This window comes from Strix uralensis, chromosome 4, assembly GCF_047716275.1.
Source record: "Strix uralensis isolate ZFMK-TIS-50842 chromosome 4, bStrUra1, whole genome shotgun sequence".
NCBI lineage: Eukaryota > Metazoa > Chordata > Aves > Strigiformes > Strigidae > Strix > Strix uralensis.
Window position 1 is genome coordinate 70,352,276 of NC_133975.1, and position 19,097 is coordinate 70,371,372.

Consider the following 19,097-nt stretch of genomic DNA (forward strand, 5'->3'; position numbering starts at 1 on the left):
AACAGAAAGAGCACACTGCCTTCCCCAGGCCCCAAAAAGCTTTGCGAGTCTGACCTTTGAGAGAAGCTGACCCAATATGTCTAGAAACAAAAGATTCCTGAAGGAGTTGCCTTTCCCAGATCAGCTGCAGAGATGTTCCTCTTAAATGAAATTACACTATACCAGAGTAATCCAATAAAATAGAAACTCTGTTAACCATTGTGTAGAATGATTAACATTTTGAATATTCAACCCATTTGTAACCTATAATTAATACAGCTAATCCATATTTTACAGGAGCATGTTGCATGTATGCATTTTGTATTTGTTTAATGGTGGATAATGTGTGTATGCTTATTTATTTAATGGTGGGCATAAACTCAACTGTTGTGCTTCTTGTTGAAGACTTAGGGCAGTTTATGGTATGTTCACAACTTCCTTTGTCCTCAGTAACATCTCCTGTAGGTATGGAAACCTGTGACTCAAATCACTATATACTATTATAGAAAATATTCTAAAACCTACACTATGCAGTTCTGCATGCAGTTGTTTCAAAATATCCTAGAGACCAGATGCACATCAAGAACAAAATGCTGCAACTTAAGGCCAGCAATACTAATTCGATAGGCGTATAATGTCATCCAGTGTATGGAAACAAAAGACAGGACAGCTGATGTAATCAATAGAATCAATAGAAAATATTGAATTTGGTTAATATCTTTTAGTGATTGGTTGTTTTACTGATGGTGGGATTTGTTTGATAATATCTGAATGTAAATACCGTTTGTACAATGTAACCCTAGGTTACTGTGATTTCCCACCCTCACCCCTGGTCGGGGAATTTGGGTTTGATCTCGAGTAACTGAGACTAAAGTACAGTAAATCCAACACAATACTTTCTTACCCCAAAATACACATTCCAAAGCACTGCAAGAACACAGCATTTTTTCTGAATTATTTACTCAGGAAAACAGATGAAAAATAATAGCATTTCATGTGGCAAGGAAAATAAAGTTCAGGAAGCTTAGGGGTGATTAAATGAATGTACTGTGCGTAACTCTTAATATGCAATATACATACAGTTCTATCTTGCTTCTGTACTAGTGCATAGAGTTGGAGGAGGAGAGATCACTAAAGACAAAGCAGGAGCTACTCTAGTAGCCCAGGAACCAGGAGGAAGATAGCCTGAAAAGTAACTTTACTTGGACTTTCTTTCTAGTTTGCATACAAGGTTATAATATGTTGGAATCTTATAGGCATACATGTAATATTTGTCCTTTAAGCACAATTAATGTTCTGAGGAAAAGGTTTAATATGCAGTCGGAGGCTTAAAGAGCTACTTGGAACTTGGGTATCCCGCGCCGTGGTGTATACTCTATCCTGGAGCCAGGATAACTTTTTTTTCCTATGTGTAGGTAAGGAAAGGGAGGCTTGAGCAGAGTTGGTTGTTAGGGGGATGTAGCAGCTCTCAGTGTAGAGCGGGCAAGTGACACTGCCCGTTTGTCCCTCCTGGAGCTGCCAGACTGTGCTGATGTAATTTGCTCTGAATATGCTGCTCTTCTCTACTTTCTCATCAATTTGAAGGGATCACTAGCAATGCCAAGCATCTGTGTAACTGTTAGGGTGCATAACTTCTATTGAATTATCTGTTTTCAGCTTGCATTATCAGATTATTTTTCTTTTAGTCAGAGGCATGAATAAGAGAACATGCCTCTGCCTAGGGAACTTAAATCTGTTGTATAAAGCCTATGACTAGCGCCAATTATAAGTGCAAAGAATAGCCTTTTTTGTTTGGGTTTTCCTTTGATGTGTGTCTAGAGGAAGCATGCAAACCACATTTCTGGTTTATCTGACCACTCTGCAGTAAGTTCCAATCAGATTTAGTTTTCAATTAACTATAAAAAGTGCAGGATTTTAAAAGCTGTAATTCTGAATTATTCCCAGCACAAACCCCAAAACAGCTGCACTTTGTGCTGGGAAATGCCTTGGAGGCTGAAGGAGAGATCCTTCTCTTCAGGCCATGTAGATGTTTTACAGCTGTAAATATAACCTTGAGGTTAAAGTAACTTCCTTGGAGAGCCCAACTATAAATGGGCTGGCCAAACAATTTTGAGGTTATAAAGCACAACTTGGGTCTGTTCTTCCTGCTGTGGGGGGAAGAATGTGATGATTTGAGATCTGCACATCTTCACCTTTTGAGGCCCTGCTTTTAGTACTCTCTCTGTCACTTTTCTTTGTATATGCTTACTGCATTTTGGAGCCCTACTAACATGTATTGACAAGTTTGGCTAACCCCAAAGTGATCACGCCTGTGTCTGGGAAGCAGCATGTGCCTGCCTGGGTGTGAGGTGCTGAGTGCTCTTGTTAACTGTGTGGGGAAACAGAGGAGTCCTGGGCTGGAAACTGTGCTGACGCAAGTGCCTTGTTTCTGGTAATTCAAGTAGTGTTTGTTTTATGTACCTAAACTTTCTCAAGCAACTCTGCAAGTCTCAATTCCAATGTCTGCTTTACAATTATCTGACAACTAATTTAATAAAAACTCTGCAATTAACCAGCTGAATTCACACAGCTCATGTTCTTCAGAGCCTCATCTGAAGGCTTTGTAATTACTAATAGGCAGAACTTTGCAGACACTGCACTGATCCACTAAACCCTGCTCTAATGTTGTTTAAAGAAAATAATTACCCTCACCATGTTGTTTGTGTTTTGCTATTTCTAAACTATGAAAATTCAGGAAGCTGCGTCTTGCACATGATTACAAATTACTAGTTGGGATGAATATCTAACAGGCAGCTAAAATATAATATTAAATGCATTTTCTTATTGTGTGCATTCTGTTTACGTATTATTCACCAGAAACTCCGAATGTGGTTCAGAATAATAAACATGAAGGGGACAAATTCTTTTCTCAGTAACAAGAGCAGATACAGCAGAAGGTACCTGGCCTATAGTTATTCCCTTGAGGAACTTTGTCTGAAAAAGATATGAACAAAATCTCAATAAAATATCAAGATTTGACCTATTGCTGATTATGTGAGTAATGCACAGGAGAAAGTCAAGGCAGGAATTTAATAAGGGGGAGAAGGAAAGTAGGGTGCAAAGTGTATCGTTAAAAATTAGAATTTTCTAATTTGTGAGTAAGAACAGCAGGTTTTATTAGTGGCTTATAGACAACACTGAAATATGGAAGTGACAATTAACAGCAGCCCACGGCTTGTTAAGTCCATGATAGAAGGTTATAATTCATATGCCATCTGGATGTGGAAATTTTGTGGAAAGCAGCTCTTAAAATGAGCTCATCACTTGGTGCTGAATACTCTTCTGCAGGAATGTGTCTCAAAGAACATCAATAGAAATGGGGGGGCAACAGTTTTCAGAGTAAGAAATGATAAATTCTGGGAGGGGAAGAGGGTGATTTTATTTTAATCTTTAACTTATCAATATTATTCTGAATTCAAGAGTTTCATTTAGATCCAGAAGTCTGGGTGCTCCATGGAAGTAAAGGAACCATATTTGGCTAAGAAGAAGGGATAGGTAAGGTGAATAGTGAATGAAGAACTACTAGATGTTTTTGTGGCAGAAACCCAACCCAACCGAACAGATACTGTTTAGTGAGTAAGGGCAGACAAATTAAGTTTGGAGACATAACTGCAAAAGAGGATGTTCTTCTGGAAAAAAAAAAAAAATCCTTATCTTTATCTGTTTGTGGACTTGTGTCATTTTTCAGTGGTCTGAAGAGAATGGAGAACCACTGAAAGCCAAAGAGAATGGCGTTTCAGCAAACAAGGCATGCTACAATAAATGTGTGAGCTGACCAGTGTAACAAATATTAACTGAAGTATATGTTATTGCGTGGCTTGCCTTAGACTTGTAGCCTAAACCATAGGGAAATGTGTGCTTTGGGATGGTGTGCAGTTCTTGTTTCTTCCTGAGTGAGACTGGTAATCTGGTTAGACTATGCCATGTACCACAGAAAGAAGTCCTGCTACTTATTCTGAATACCTGGCAGGGAATTGAAAATGTGAGAAAAAAGATAAAAATAAAATATTAAAGATAGGTTGGTCAAATCTATTAGCTGATCTGACACATAGGAAAAGTAGGGGAAACTTGTTTTAGTTAGGCCAGCAAAATAGAAGACAGGTAATATGTCATACATACTACATAAAAGAAGGTAAATGCTGGTGAGAAGACATTATTTAAGCTAAGTGATAATGTTGACATACCAACAAATTCATGGTGACTTAAAGCCATTTTAGACTGCAGAGTAGAAGGGGCTCTTAATTTTTAAAGCTGGGAAAGCCTGGAGCAGTTGTTTTTTTTTTTCATTTGTCTCAAGGATGGCAAAAAAGCAAGCTACTACTCTGGAGTTTGAGCTCTTTGAGAGATTGGATGATACAGTGCCTGTTGCAGCAGAGATCAGGTTTAATGATGCAAGAACTCACATATCATCTATGTTTTCCGTTCCCAAAAAAGGTTTTTGGGGGAAATGTGTGTTCTGCTCCAGTGTGTGCATCATCAGAAATAGTATTTAAATTCACAGTAATTACCACTGTATATTTGCCTAAATCAAAGTGGGTATGTAGGGGTCTGCCTTTAAAGTCCCCATCCACTAGAACCCAGCACAGTTCCTAGGCAGTGAAATTAGTAATAAATTGTACAGAGATCCTAAAAGAGTCTTCCAGAAACTTAGCCCCAGGAATTGTGTCTGAAGTTAATCGGTTTTATTTAGTATCTAACACAGAGAAAATGCATATAAAAGTGACAGCAGTAATTAAACTTCCAAGAGTGATTACCAGTAAAACTGAAATCACATATGATAAGCTCGGTTTGTTAAACACAGCACACCACTTAAAGAAATATTATGATACGTGTCATGGACCCAAAGCAATCTGCTGTGGATGTTAATTATTTTTAGCAGTTAAGTTCTGTAATTAAAATTGGACTTTTTGGATAACCATGGCTGTCTCCACATTCCTTTAATGTGTTTGACCTTGAATAATATTTGCTGAACTAAATGACCACAACTACAATTGGCACACAACATATTTTGGAGTTGTGCAAAGATGAGCTTGTAAAGAGTAAACACAACCCACAGCCTGATCCATGGGCAGTGATTACTGTAAGCCCAGACCACCAATTTTGTTTTCTTGTGTTCTGAAGGCATTCTCTGCTTGCATTTACATCCAGAGATGCTTTTGACAGAATAAGTCATCAGGTTTTCTACTCTGACTAGTCATCTTTATAGTGGTGTTTTGCTGTCAGCTGAAATTCATATCATTAGTCATACTGTTGATTCAGCTAGTCATTCCAAAGTCTGGGCTATGTTTCCTATCAGTTTCTTCTTTATGTATTCTTTTCTTTGAATTATTGCTGGTCTAGCACTGTATTAAAATAATTCTGTGTACGTAGAGTATATTTTATAGTAATATACGCATTTGCTTATTTTGCTAAAGACCTTCAGGAATAATCTTTAATTTTTAAAAATGCTGTACTTATTAAAATTGTACTTGCCACTGCAAACACTGGGACTTTCCTAACAGACCATTCAATTCTATGAGATTAATGTACCATGGGATCATTCCCTTAGCATGGGAAAGGTGTAAGGGAACACTTAATCATTTCAGTTTCAGCCCAGTTCAAAATGAGACTCATTACTACACCTGATCCATACTGTTGCTGTTTATAGAATCAAAACCTGTTAAAATTGAAGCTATGAGGACCTCAAAGTCAAGCAAACCATTCTTGAAGATTTAATTGTAGCCTTTCTTTGGGAACACTGATATTATTAGACCTATGATGATCTACTGTGAGAATGGCAACTTCAGTCATGCCTAAAACCAAACCTTATAGAAAAATTATTTACAAATTTAAAGCCATGAAGCAGATAGATTCCTTTGGAGTTGGGAAGGCATAGTTCTCTTTGGGATTCCATTTTTTAAAAAGGGTCATCTCAGAAACAAGTTTTCCTTTTAGATTTGACAAGAAAATTACAAAAAAGTGTATTAAAAATACTACTCTGTTTAGTATTTTATTCTGCTTTAATTTGTATTATATTCTGTTCTATATGATACATGATAAAGCACAGTCTGCTCAAAGAAATTCAGGTGAAGAAATCATGGTCTAAAGTGGTAAGCTGAGAATTTCTGATAAATTGAGAATAGCTAACCTGGAAAAGTGGTATCTGGTATCTTCTGAAGGAAAAAGAGCATGTCTCTTTTGACATGCATTCTTGCTGTCTGCTGTTCTTATCATTTAAAAATGTTTCAGAACAGGACATGACTGAATTAAGAGAACTCAGATGAGGAAATTCTCTTGTGGCTCTTCAGGAAGTTATAATCTGCAAAAGAACTTCAGTTCCAAGGGATCTCTTCTACTTAGAAGGCAAAAAGGGAAAACTAAAAGCCTCTATTGCATACAGCTTGTTATCTGATTTCTGCCCCCCCATATGTAGCCAGGTCTCTCTGAGGGGAAAATCTGAAACGATAATTGTTTGGGGTGTTTTTTCCAGGGTGGTGCAAGAATTTTGTGAACAGATGCTGACTGATTCCGTTCTGTGCAAGTGGACTGGTGGCTCTCTGAGTATTTGTTCAGGGCTTCCAAGTTATGAAATGTTTGATGTACAAGCTGAGTGTGAATAAAGGTTTTATTACTTCGAACAAGACATCTCGGCTCAAAATTCCCTTGCTTACATTTGCATGGATATTAATGACCTGTTAGTTAAATGTGGATATAAAAATGTCAGATGAACTAAAACAGATCAAATAATATTTCTTCTTAGTTTTGCCCTTCAAATGTTTTATGGTTAATATCACTGGGCTTCCCTCCTCCTGATGTGTGTTTACTGGTGGTTACATGGTCACATTTTTAAATACAAGATAAATCCACAAATTGTCTGTCTGTCTTTATTGTAATTTATATGAACACGGTTGTTGTCTCTGCTTTCACAGATGAAGGAATGGCTTCTAAATGGGGTGTGTGCAGAACTCCTTTTTACATTTTTCATTATATTTAAAATGATATTGCTGAAAAATAGCAAGCTTTCCAGGGTCTAGTATCTTACAGATATACTAGGAGATGCTTGAATTAATCCTCTTTAAGTCTGTCTCAAGTCTTAAAATACTAATGTTAGTGAACTTTTAAGATTCTAGATTATACCTGTACTCTTGTCCGTCTTTCATTTTTGTAAAGAAAGATTTATCATTTAATCTGGTAATGATTAAAAAAGAGTGATGTGATCAGTTTTTTAGTTTTGTTGAATTATTTTTCTTTTCTCAATGTGTTTTTGTAAGTGAAGACAAATAGGAAAGGCAGATATGAAGAACAGTGCATTTCAGAAAGGAAATTGATCTGTTTAAGTATAGTGAAAGAAAATGAAGTTTCAATGTTTTATTTTAAATGATCTTATTTTCAACAAGATCTAGTTACTAATATTTAATCATTATATTACTTAAGTAATTACATAGAATTTCAGAAATAATAATTAATGCTAGAAATTACATAGTCAATTCAGAGATTACTTTCTTTCAAAAGCGATGCTTCAATCATGCTGTTGTGGTGCTGCAGTACAAGTCTGATCTGAACAAATGTCCTTATATCTGTAGAAGAGTTTCAGGAAAAAATGCGTCTCGAGGAAAGTGGCACTAGATGATAGTAAAACTATAAATGATGCCCAGATTTACTTAAATTCATGGAGCTAATATCTCATCTAGCTGCCACACCATAGCCAAATAGTATTTAAAGAACTCCAGTACCCTCTATGCATAGAAGCAGTTTTCCAGTTACCCACAGCCTATACACCCTGTTGTCCTCCTCACATGTGAGAAAACTAATAAAGTGAGAACCCATTTGATTGATTGTTGATCTAAAAGGCTTCAAAGAAGTAGTACCCAAGCCTTGATGGCTCCTAGGCAGTAATGCTGAACAAGTAAAGCGTTACAAGCAGCATCATATTTTGTTGTTCTTTTCATCTAAGGCTTCCAAATGCTGTAAAATTCTTCTGTGTTTCTGATCCTTCTCATAATATTGTTGTATGATTCTATAATTGTAGAAGAGTTGTGTCAGCACCCCATGAGCCAACATCTGGAAGCTATTAAAATTCTTCAGAGAGCATCATAGGATGGCACAGGAGGAACTGATGCATCTGGAAAGATCAAAACCTTTCCACTGTGCCTTGGTAGGGTAAGTGATTGCCAGGTTAAGGCTGGGAATCTCTCAGGATCCTTCAGACAGACTTCTGATATATATACAGTGTGATACAGGGCTGCACATATAGACAGTATGGCCAGGTACCTAAATGCTTCATGTGAAAAGGATATGGAACATTGTTCTTCTGTTGTGGGGTTTGGGGTTTTTTTGTTACAGTCAGTTAGTAGCAGTCCAGCCTGTAAAAAGGCTACTTCTACATGGATAAATTTTACATCTGAAACAGATCTGAAACCAAGTATTTTGAATCTAATTGCATGTCTTGCATTTGGTTTGTACATGTGCACAATGGCTCTGTGGCATGCAACATGAATCATAGGTAGGACATCTTGTCACATGCAACATGAATTGTACAGTAGTACTTTTCCCATGCTAATGTGATTCATCTATTCAGACTTAAGGAGCTCACTTAGCAGGGTAACCTAATTTTTCAGCTTTCCTTTCTTTTCTTGTACTGGTAGCTTAAATTCATTATTTAGCTTCAGTTCAAAACCAAATATTTTAAATGCACATCTTGTGAGGTGATTTATGGAAGGCCATTTGTGTATGGTTATTATATATTTTCCACAGAAATTAGGAAAGCTCACTTTAAAATTCAAGATGAACTGTAGCTTTTCATTACTACTTTTTCTGGATTCTTACTTTGTTTTATTAATATCATAACTGGCAATCGTCATCAAGCTCCCTTGATTCTCATGATTCTACGAAGAGGCTGAAAGTACATATTCAAAGAATAGGAAGACAGAATTTATTTCTGTTAAGAAACTGTTTTTAGACAGATGTTCTGTTTAGTTTGGTACCAGTAAAATTATTCTTAATCTTCAAAACTGGTGCCTGAGACTTCACTTGGACCATCCCTATGAAAATACAAGACATGAGCTAAAAAAGGACGAACAGGAATAGCAGATAAATAATATTGTTAGGTGGCTTTCTGAGAGTCTCAGATAATTGTTACTATGTCTGGAGTTTGCCAAGTAAGGAGAAAGACTGCACATAAAGCGGTGGCATGAGAGGGTTGAAAAGATGAATGTTCAGGGTTATGTACGTGCACATATGTATATATGTATGGGTCAGTGGATCAAGTCTTGTAGAGATGCATGTAGGCAGAACCTTATACTCGTGATGCTGAAGTTGGTACTTAGGCTGGATGAAACCAATTCCAGGGCCCAAATAAGTAGCTTTAAGAACTAGGTTTTAAGTCTCCCTTATGATGATGTCATGGCCACACAAAAAAAAAAAATCTTCTGGAAATGATGAGAAACATTTATTAAAAATGCTTCTTATTTTTAGTCTGAAATACTTGCAGGTGTATGTATTATTCCTTGCTTGTAGAGGGAAGATCAAATTACACCAGAACTTTGCTGCATATATCTGAAGTCTTTCATTCTTATTTGTCATGGAAGTCTGATACTGTGCAAGCCTCAGATACAGAAATGAATGTTATGCTAGACTTCTGCAGAAATCTTGTGTTTTACTGCTTAAGACAGTCTCCTTAACTGTGTAGAATGGATGTAACTCTGATGGTGCCATTTAACTTTTTACTGAAATGTTAGCATGTGTCCTCTGCTTAAAACCACTTTTGGGCTGTGCTCATACACTTATTTAGGCTCCAACTCTGTCCCCTGAACCAAAAGACTTTGCTCTGGTTCATCCATCTTTGCTCCAGTGAAAGATGAGGTTAACAGCAATTTGTTGGTGTTGGCACACAACAGTGCTTCTCGGGCTTCTTTCACCTTCCCTCCTTCCCTTTCAAGGAGAAAATGCTGAGGCTTTTGATTGTACAGCCATAATCTAAACATAAGCATGTAGTTTTAAGTTAAAAGATTAAGTAATTCAATGGCTAAGAGACAGGATTGGATTGTAAAGAAAGAGGTAATGCAATAGTAAAAATTCAGGGGCAAGGTAAGATGCAAGTGAAGCTTGGGGAGACTGAAGTAATCCACTAGCAGAGCAGATGGACAGAAAACTACATGAGAACTGACTGGGCTGCAGTAAGTATAAGGGAAGTCTGAAACTGGGGAGGCAAATCCCAAATCACCCCAGACAGAGCCAGCCTGTTACTGACTCCTAGTAGTGTTTCCTATGAAAGAAAAAATATTCCTGAGAAATTAAAGAACAGTGTCATTCTTATAATGGTGATTAACACGCTTCCATAAAAATGGAACAATAAACAGAATAAAGAAATTTTTATTTAGGCTCTACTTGATCTCAAAGTAGAGACTTGTAAACCATTTATTTACTGCTGGTGTCATATAGACACTTTTAAATTGTTATACTGTGCTGGTTTTGGCTGAAGTAGAGTTGATTTTCTTCATGGTAGCTAGTACAGGGCTGTGTTTTGGATTTGTGCTGAAAACAGTGTTGATAATTCAGGGATGTTTTAGTTACTGCTGAGCAGTGCTTACACAGAGTCAAGGCCTTGTCTGCTTTTCACCCCACCCCACCAGCAAGCAGGCTGGGGGTGCACAAGAAGCCGGGAGGGAACACAGCCAGGACAGCTGACCCAAGGGATATCCCAGACCATACGGTGTCATGCTCAGCATATAAAGCTGGGGGAAGGAGAAGGAAGGGGGGACATTCAGAGTGATGATGTTTGTCTTCCCAAGTAACCATTACGCATGATGATGTTTGTTTTCCCAAGTAACTGTAACACGTGATGGAGCCCTGCTTTCCTAGAGATGACTTAGCACCTGCCTGCTGATGGGAAGTAGTGAAAGTAATTCCTTGGTTTGCTTTGTTTGTGTGCGAAGATTTTCCTTTATCTATTCAACTGTTCTTATCTCAACCTGTGATTTTTACTTTTTTTTTTCGATTCTCCTCCCCATCCCACTGGGAGGGGGGAGGAGTGAGTGAGAGGCTGCATGGTGTTTAGTTGGTGGATGGGGTTAAACCATGACATATATGCAATGATGCCAGCTCTCAATCTGGCCTCTGAAATTGTATAGGTGAGCTGCAGACTAAATGTCTTAAGGTGAGCAATCACTGTTTGACAGCAGTGGCTTGGAAAGAGACTCAGTGGAGCCATTGACCTCACAGCAGGGAAGAGCTCAGCAGCCTTTCTCCCAGCTCTGCTGTGGGTGCTGACAACACCCAGCCTTGGCTTATGGGGTAGGGCCATGGCAGAGTGAGGCATGGATGTGCTGTCTCAGCCTGGTGAGTAAAGCTGGAGTATTGATGGCAGTACCTACCACTGCTACCTAAACTAATTCTGGTGAAAAGTTTCTAGGATGCATAAGTGGGCATCACTTCCTTTGATATTCCCCACTCTTTGTATTTCTCTATGCAACCAACACCAGACACAGCAATGGAAATGTGAGTGACTCTGTGATGCAGCATGATATCTAGGCAGTAAGAAGCACTGGTCCATAGATATGTGCTCTATCCTGTGTGCATCTTGTACCTGTGTGTGAAGAAAGAGCAAAGACTTATTGTTGTTCCTGCTGTGTCTGCCCCCTGTCTCTAATGGTTCACACAGGCAAACTAAATTTGGGGCTACTCAAAACTGGGTTTATTTCTCTGAACTATGACAATATAAAAATGATTTTTTTCTTACCTGACTGCCTACTTATATATGTATCATCACATCTGTTTAGTGATAAATATAAACACAGGTTTTTGTTCTACTAGCCCTGCAAAGCAAGGAAACAAGGAGATAAATTGTATTTTCACTGAATTCCAGCCAACTACATCTACCTGAGGCATTACAAGTCTACATACCACTGAATTCTTATTACTGGTGACAGCATATCAACCAGAAGGGATCAAGCTTGATTTTTAGCATCCAGGCTAGAATCTTGCTGGGCTGAAATAAAGAAATACCTTTCAAGTTGTAATTTAAATATATCTGACAAAAATGTAAGGCAGCCCTAAAGCACCAAACGTGCATACTTATTTTGGAGAATAAGATCACACTTTAAGACACTGAGTCAGGTTAATATCTCTATCCAAGAGGCCAGGTTTGCTTAAGCAACTTGGATTTTGGTAATCTCCAAAATTGGAGGCATATTCCATAATATAAAGAAAGGCAGGAAATCTTCATGGTCCCTGTCAGTCAGGAGTAAATTTATGTCCTTTCAAATCTGGGGATAAGTTTGACCCTGTGCTTTTGAGAGAGATACCAGTGAAGCATCTCTTCAAGAAGCTGGTGTGTGCTACCCTGGAGTGCAAGCCTATGCAAATAATCTATTTCTAGCTACTACTAGAGATAGAAGAGAGAAGACCAGATCATTACAATATAAATGGCTAATTCTACATTGAAAAGGAATAGAAAATAAAATAATTTTATTCCTATATCTTGCAAGCAATTAGCTCAGTTCCAGAGGAAGTAACACAATGTATAGTTCATCTCTTAATGCTGATATACTATTGTCTTGAGGTACTGAGGGCTATGCAGACCTGCATGTTGTAGATCTAACAACTGAGGTGAAATTAGACTTTGACCTAATAGAGAAGAAAACCTAGCAGATACCCAGGTTTCCAAGCCATGAGCTGGCTTCACTGGGAAGATAAATTAAATTTAACTGATGTGTGCTAACTTTCCTGCCCAAGAGCTATAGCGTTGCACATTGTTTTAGAAAGTGTTTACAGGCTGGAGAAATGGGCCAACAGGAACCTCATGAAATTCAACAAAGGCAAATGCAAAGTCCTGCACCTGGGGAGGAACAACCCCAGGTACCAGGACATGCTGGGGTCAACCAGCTGGAAAGCAGCTTTGCAGAAAAGGAGCTGGGGGTCCTGGGGTGGACACCAAGCTGAACGTGAGGCACCAACGTGCCCCTGTGGCAAAGGCAGCAAATGGTGTCCTGGGCTGCACTAGGAGGAGTGTCACCAGCAAGTCAAGGGAGGTGACCCTTGCCCTCTACTCAGCACTGGTGAGGCCACCCCTGGAGCCCAAGGTCCAGTTCTGGCCTCCCCAGTAGAAGAGAGATGTGGAGCTGTCCTGGTTCAGCTAGGATAGGGTTAAGTTTCCCCAGCAGTGGGAGGGAAGCTCTAGCCGGGTTATTCAGATATCATGCTGACGTCACATCCTGGCGCCATAGCACGGGAAGATTCGGTGAGCGCGTGGGTTTGTGCAGTCAGTCCTCTCACTGCTGTATTGGTACATACCTTGCTCTGTTCATTGTTATTACCGTTATTGTTGTTGTTTGTTGTGTTGCTGTTGCACTGTTGTATTAAACCTCTCCTTATCTCAGCCCTGGGGCTTTGTATTTCACTCCCTTTGTGGGGGAGGGGCAGCGGCCATGAGGGAAGAGTCTAGTGAAGGACGACTAAGATGATTAAGGGACTGAAGCATCTCTCCTATGAGGACAGGTTGAGAGAGCTGGGACTGCTCAGGCTAGAGAGGGGAAGACTCAGGGAGGCCTTGTCAATATCTACAAATACCTGCAGGGAGGGTGGTAAGAAGACCGAGCCAGTCTCTTTTCCTTGGTACCCAGTGTCAGGACCAGAGGCAATGGGCACAAACTGAAACATAGGAGGTTCCCTGTGAATATCAGGAAACACTTTTTTAACTGTGAAGGTGATCAAATGCTGGCACAGGTTGCCCAGAGAGGCTGTGGAGTCTCTATCCTTGGAGATATTCAAAAGCCATTTGGACATGGTCCTGGGCTTTAGGTGGCCCTACTTGAGCCAGGGAGCTTGGACCAGGCGACCTCCTGAGGTTCCTTCCAACCTCAACCATTCTGTGAAATGAAGCTTCTGCATATGATTAGCTTTCAAGAAACAAGTAATTTTAATGCTTTTCTGCTATGAAACTACTATTAAAAATACATCTAATTATCAAAATCTCTTGCAGGCTAAATAAGAGTTTATTGGCACTGAATATTAGAGTTCAGAGATGTCATATTTTCCTACTGTTGTGCCAAAGCTATTAAAATTGCACCTGAAACTAACAACTCTAAACAGACAGTTTTTATTTAGCTTTACTGTAAGAAAGATAAAGTCCTGTTCTTCAAAGTCTGTTTATGGATTGCTGGTTTGAATAAAAAAACCTGACTTTGCACAACTGCTTTTCTTTAACATCCACAGTTACAACTGGTTTGTGCTCTGTATTTAAAACAAAGTGCAGAAGACAGAAGTGATACTGGCTTGGCTTTTTTTTTTTTTCCTGGAATGCCTGCAGCTATGATTTTCCACACAGTAAAGATTTTTTGACCTAAAGGAATGAAGAGTAAGCAGATGCTCGGAGAACAAGTGATAAGATCTAGGAAGATTTTAAGACCTGCAGCTCATGACAACTAGAATCCTTTACAAACAGATTTACAATTAGCTTCTTAGCTATGTTCTGATGAGATTTCTGAAGACTCAAGGAATTCTTGGTGGTTCATAAAGAGAACTTAACCTTCTCCTAATGTTCTGTCAGCTATGCAGAGGCAATGGAAAACATTTGTAAAAACAGATGGCAGTGCTACCCCCCGCCATTGAATACAAATGGTAAGTTCAAGGTCCAGTTAATGGCGGGTGAGCCAAGAAACATTTGGAGATTTAGTTTAATGTTGAATATACCCCAAAGAATACACTATTACAATTCCAGGACTTCTTGGCTATGGTAAAACTCTGAATATTGAAAGAACAGTCATTTCATAGTTTACACTGTCAGCCAGAACAAAGAACTGCTGAGGTACATGAAAACTAAGATGTAGCAGTTAACACGGCTTTCAAGATTTTTGAAAAGACATGTTCGACAGCTGGTTCAGTCCAGCAGAACACTTTTTGCCCAGTGCTTAATGATAATCTACTATGCCATTCAATTGCTTTTCATAAACTAAAATAAATATTATCTTAAAAGCAATTATGTGTATAGAATATACTAAGTAAATGTGAAAATATCTGGTTTTTCTATTAAAAAAATGCTGGCATGTTACACTAAAGTTTCACAGAACAGCTAGGTAAAATGTGGAAACTATGATCTGTGTAGCTGAAGTGTTTGTAATTAACTTACATAAGCAGATGTTACTTGCCTGAGTTTAAAATATGAATATAGAAAAAGCTCCTACAAAGTGTTTGCAATAGTGACATCAGTGCTTTATATTGACCCTAATCAAGACCCTACTTATTTAATCAAATATTATTCTGTAAAGGTAGGGTTTTTTCTATGGAATGGATACAACGCTACTCACTACAATGCAATAAGTGCAACCTTACACTGCATCACATCTGTCTCTATCCTTTGACTGTATGTTAGGAATTAGGCACTGAAGATGAGAAATGTAGTGCTGTTCAAAGTGTAAATAACTACTTAGTCTTACACACAAGTATATGTCATCAGGTTCAGAATGTTTCTTCCCAGTTGTACCTTGTTGCACTCCCTTCTCTGCATGCTGCAGGGAAGGTACTGCCTCAACTTAAAATCAAGTGCAAGGGCTGAAAGATAACTAACATGCCTGGTAGTTGTCAGACTACCCATGTTTGCTTTCCTCAGCTTAGCATTAATGACTTCATAAGGATTAGTTAAGGCTACCAGACCCACTCTACTTTTTTCTTCTAGAATTTCTTGAACCTATGGGATAGACTTATAAACTGATGAGTGAAAGCCAGATTACTGTTAACTGTATCTTAAGGTAAGCTGTTAAAGACCCAGTGTTATTACTTTTTTTACTTATTTAGACTTGTAAAAAAGTGTTCACATGCACTATACCCAGTGTAACTTGCATGTGGGTACGGAATGATGGCAGGTTCTTAATTTCTATGCCTGTGGTTTCAGATTGGACCTACAGACCATACTTAAAATCCAACTAATTTTATAAAGATGTAAAATTCTTCCTCCTCAAAACCCTTGTGATCTTTATGCAACAAATTTGGCCAACATATCACCATTACTTCCTGCAAAGCAGAATCAGAAGATATGTGGAAAAAAACTGTTAAGTTTTTTTAGGGGGGAGTTAGGCACTGAAGATCGGTGCAAGAGCAATATGCAGATGTTAACACCTCAACTGGCAGTAATATTCAACTTTTAAAACATCGTATGTTCCAAATAACTGTGGCAGATGTAGAATAAAGCACATAGAGATGTGTGACATAATAGTTAATATTAAGGATCCTGATGATCATCTTGACAGATAATTGCTGTGGTGACTGTGTTGGAAGGAGCACTGTTACTTGGAAGCAGCACATTTCTATGCCTCTTCTTGACAGTACCTGGGATTAATTAAGTCTGTTGTTACCTGTATATGTCTATAGACAAGAATCTGTCTTGAAGTAAATAGCTGCAGAGATCCAAATTGAATGGCAAAGAATTATGGTTGCCAAATTTGTTTACATACATATTTTTTTAGCTGAGACTTTCACTATGTAGTTTGACACTAACAATAGTGATTCCTGGATTGAAGCATTTGGAAACAGTGTAAGGGAATGAAGATAGACGTACAAAACTAGAAAGCCACTCCTTTAACTATACCCATCATTTAAAACAAAAGAAAAAAAAAATCTGTAAGTGAACTGAGTTTTCAGAGGTCTGGCTACTGAACAAGGTATTTCTTGTTTCTTGTGAATGTGTTCAGTACTGTACAAACAAAAGAAATGTTATTTTCCCTTTATACCTCTATAAACCTAAGTTCCTCCACTTTAATGGACAATAATACAACATTTTATTTCATGATTAGCTGTGGCTATTAGTCCTATGAACTTAAATCATTTTGATAAAACACGTTTGAAATTTAGCAACCTACTTTATCCTCCTAGTCAAATTTGTTCTCATTTGACAGGGCTCTTTACTAACTTTGATTTATTAAATTCTGTGAGAAAGAACAATGGTGGCCTCCTGTTTCTTATTACACAGGATCAACTGATCAGATAATTCAAGGTCTGATAAAATATCTCAGTGAATATAGCTGTATGCAGTAAGAATTACTGTTATTAGGCCATGTTAACGTAAGACATGTTAACGTAAGAGTGCAATTCCCAATTCTCTTGTAAAGAGCATCAATATGCTATGCTTAGCAAGTGCCTCTTTCTCCTGTAGAACATGATTTTGGTTTTGTTTTGAATTTTAAAATGTATCATGTAATTTTAAATTGCTAAATGGTGTGATTTACTGACTGTTCTTGATAGATTGTGTTGGCGTCTCGTGAGGACTGCATTCTAGCTTTCTTCCCTTAAAATACGGTCAGTTCTAAGAAAGCAGCATTACTGTGAAAACAGCATTTATATATTTCTCTTGCATGTTTATCCTCAGCATTATCTTATTGGGAACATGTTTAATCTGCCAAAAAATCTTCTGAGCTCTGACTGCAAACCATTCTGTATCCCAAGTTTCTCATGCAAATGCAATATGACTTCAGGTAGGTAGAGAAATCCAGGTTCTCTAAGCATGTTATCTACAACCAGCTTTACAGTTTTCTGAGCCTTATGACTGCTGCATATTCAAAGCACTGTTCCACTTATTGTACTTGTCATCTAGTTAGACTGTATAACTTCTATCTAGGCAGTTTGCTTTCAATCTTACCTCAGTATTCACAACCTCATCTTGCTGAGATGTCTTACCCAGGCTCCTTATCCTGAAAACTTGGGGCTTTTTATTTGTTTAACTTCCATGGCTTGCAAGCAATCCAGCTTTTGTTCAGACGGTGTTCGGTAGGCTGGTGCATGACTCTGCACTGCTTGGGTTTTCTTTAATCAACATATGGACTATAATATATTGTTTGTTTTGAATCTGATGTCATGGGAAAAAGTGTTGCTTGAGTCAGTATGGAAACGTGCCCAGATACGTTCAAGTTGTTTCTTCCTTGACTGTAGTATCTGCTTGAAACTTTTCACTTGCCTTCTAATGGTTATTCCTGCTCATCCTACAGGCTGTTTCCAGTCCAAATATAGTGCTACTTGATTGAAAAAATCCAAGAAGTGGTTCTCTTTGGCACAAGTTTAACAATCCCGACCAAATCCCTTCTGAAATACCATAGTCCAGTTTGTCATAGAAGGTCACAGGCTTGCTAAGGCTGTCCCTCCGGACATTTCAGTGACTTCTGTGTCTGCACAGCTAGAAAAACTCTGATGAAATCTGGAATGTTTTTCAAACCCTTTTTTCCCCTCCCTCTGAAGTTGCTGTGAGGAAGCAGTGACCTGGGGTACCCTTGTGAAACTCCTATTGACCCGCAGTTTGGAATGTGTAGCCAGTTCAGGGCCGTGCCCTACACCGGGGTGCCGTGTTTGGAGTTTTTTTTGCACTGAAGGAGCCTTTCAGATGATATTTGGGAATGACTTTAAAAGCACAGCTGAAATGATTTTATTTGCTTGGCTGCTTAACTAAAGAATATTAGTCAGGGCAAACTAATGTAACTCCACTGATATTAATAGAGCTGAGTTACAACAGCTGAAGAAAAAGCCCTTAAATTCTAGGGAAATTATTATACAGGCTGAGCTGTAAGACTCTAATGCTGTCTTACAGTGTATAAATAGTGTTAAGTGTTTAATACCCAACTAATTTCTAATTAACTTTTTCTTGTTAACTTTTCTATTATACTTTTTTATTGTTGATGTCATAGTTCTGCTGTAAGAAAACAACAGAGTTCAAGTTAAAGCTGTCCTGAGATGTACCTTCAGGTGTGTAGTACCTGCTCAGGGCAGGAGGCTCAGCTGACTTCAGGGCTTGCATGTTCCTGTTGAAACGTTCAGAAAATCAAAATCTAACAGTTTCTGTTTTGTAAATAGCAACTGGAATTTTTCTGTAACTCTTAATCCAGCTAAATAAGAATGGATTTTCCTGGGGACAAAAAAGATACCGTTCTAACTTGAGGGTTGTCTTGCTGCCAGATTTCAAGCTCCTGTTATAAATCATTATGGTTCTTCAGAAAACAGATGAAAAATATGAATGTTGGCAAAACCATCCTTCACTAAGTTTGTTCCAAAAATGGCTGAACTATTTCTATTAAACTTTTAAAAAAAATTTAAAAATTCCAGAGACCAAGAAGAAGAAATTTCAA

At 38.2% G+C, this 19,097-nt stretch overlaps 1 protein-coding gene across 1 annotated transcript in view; it reads right to left on the bottom strand.

Moving 5' to 3' along the window:
- Positions 1 to 17,845, bottom strand: part of PDE5A (phosphodiesterase 5A) — a 140,452-nt gene extending 122,607 nt beyond the window's left edge. Inside the window, exon 1 of the mRNA XM_074867231.1 lies at positions 17,624 to 17,845. The gene's annotated coding sequence lies outside the window, so the exon portion shown is untranslated. The remainder of the gene's footprint in view (positions 1 to 17,623) is intronic.
- Positions 17,846 to 19,097: the final 1,252 nt, after the last annotated feature.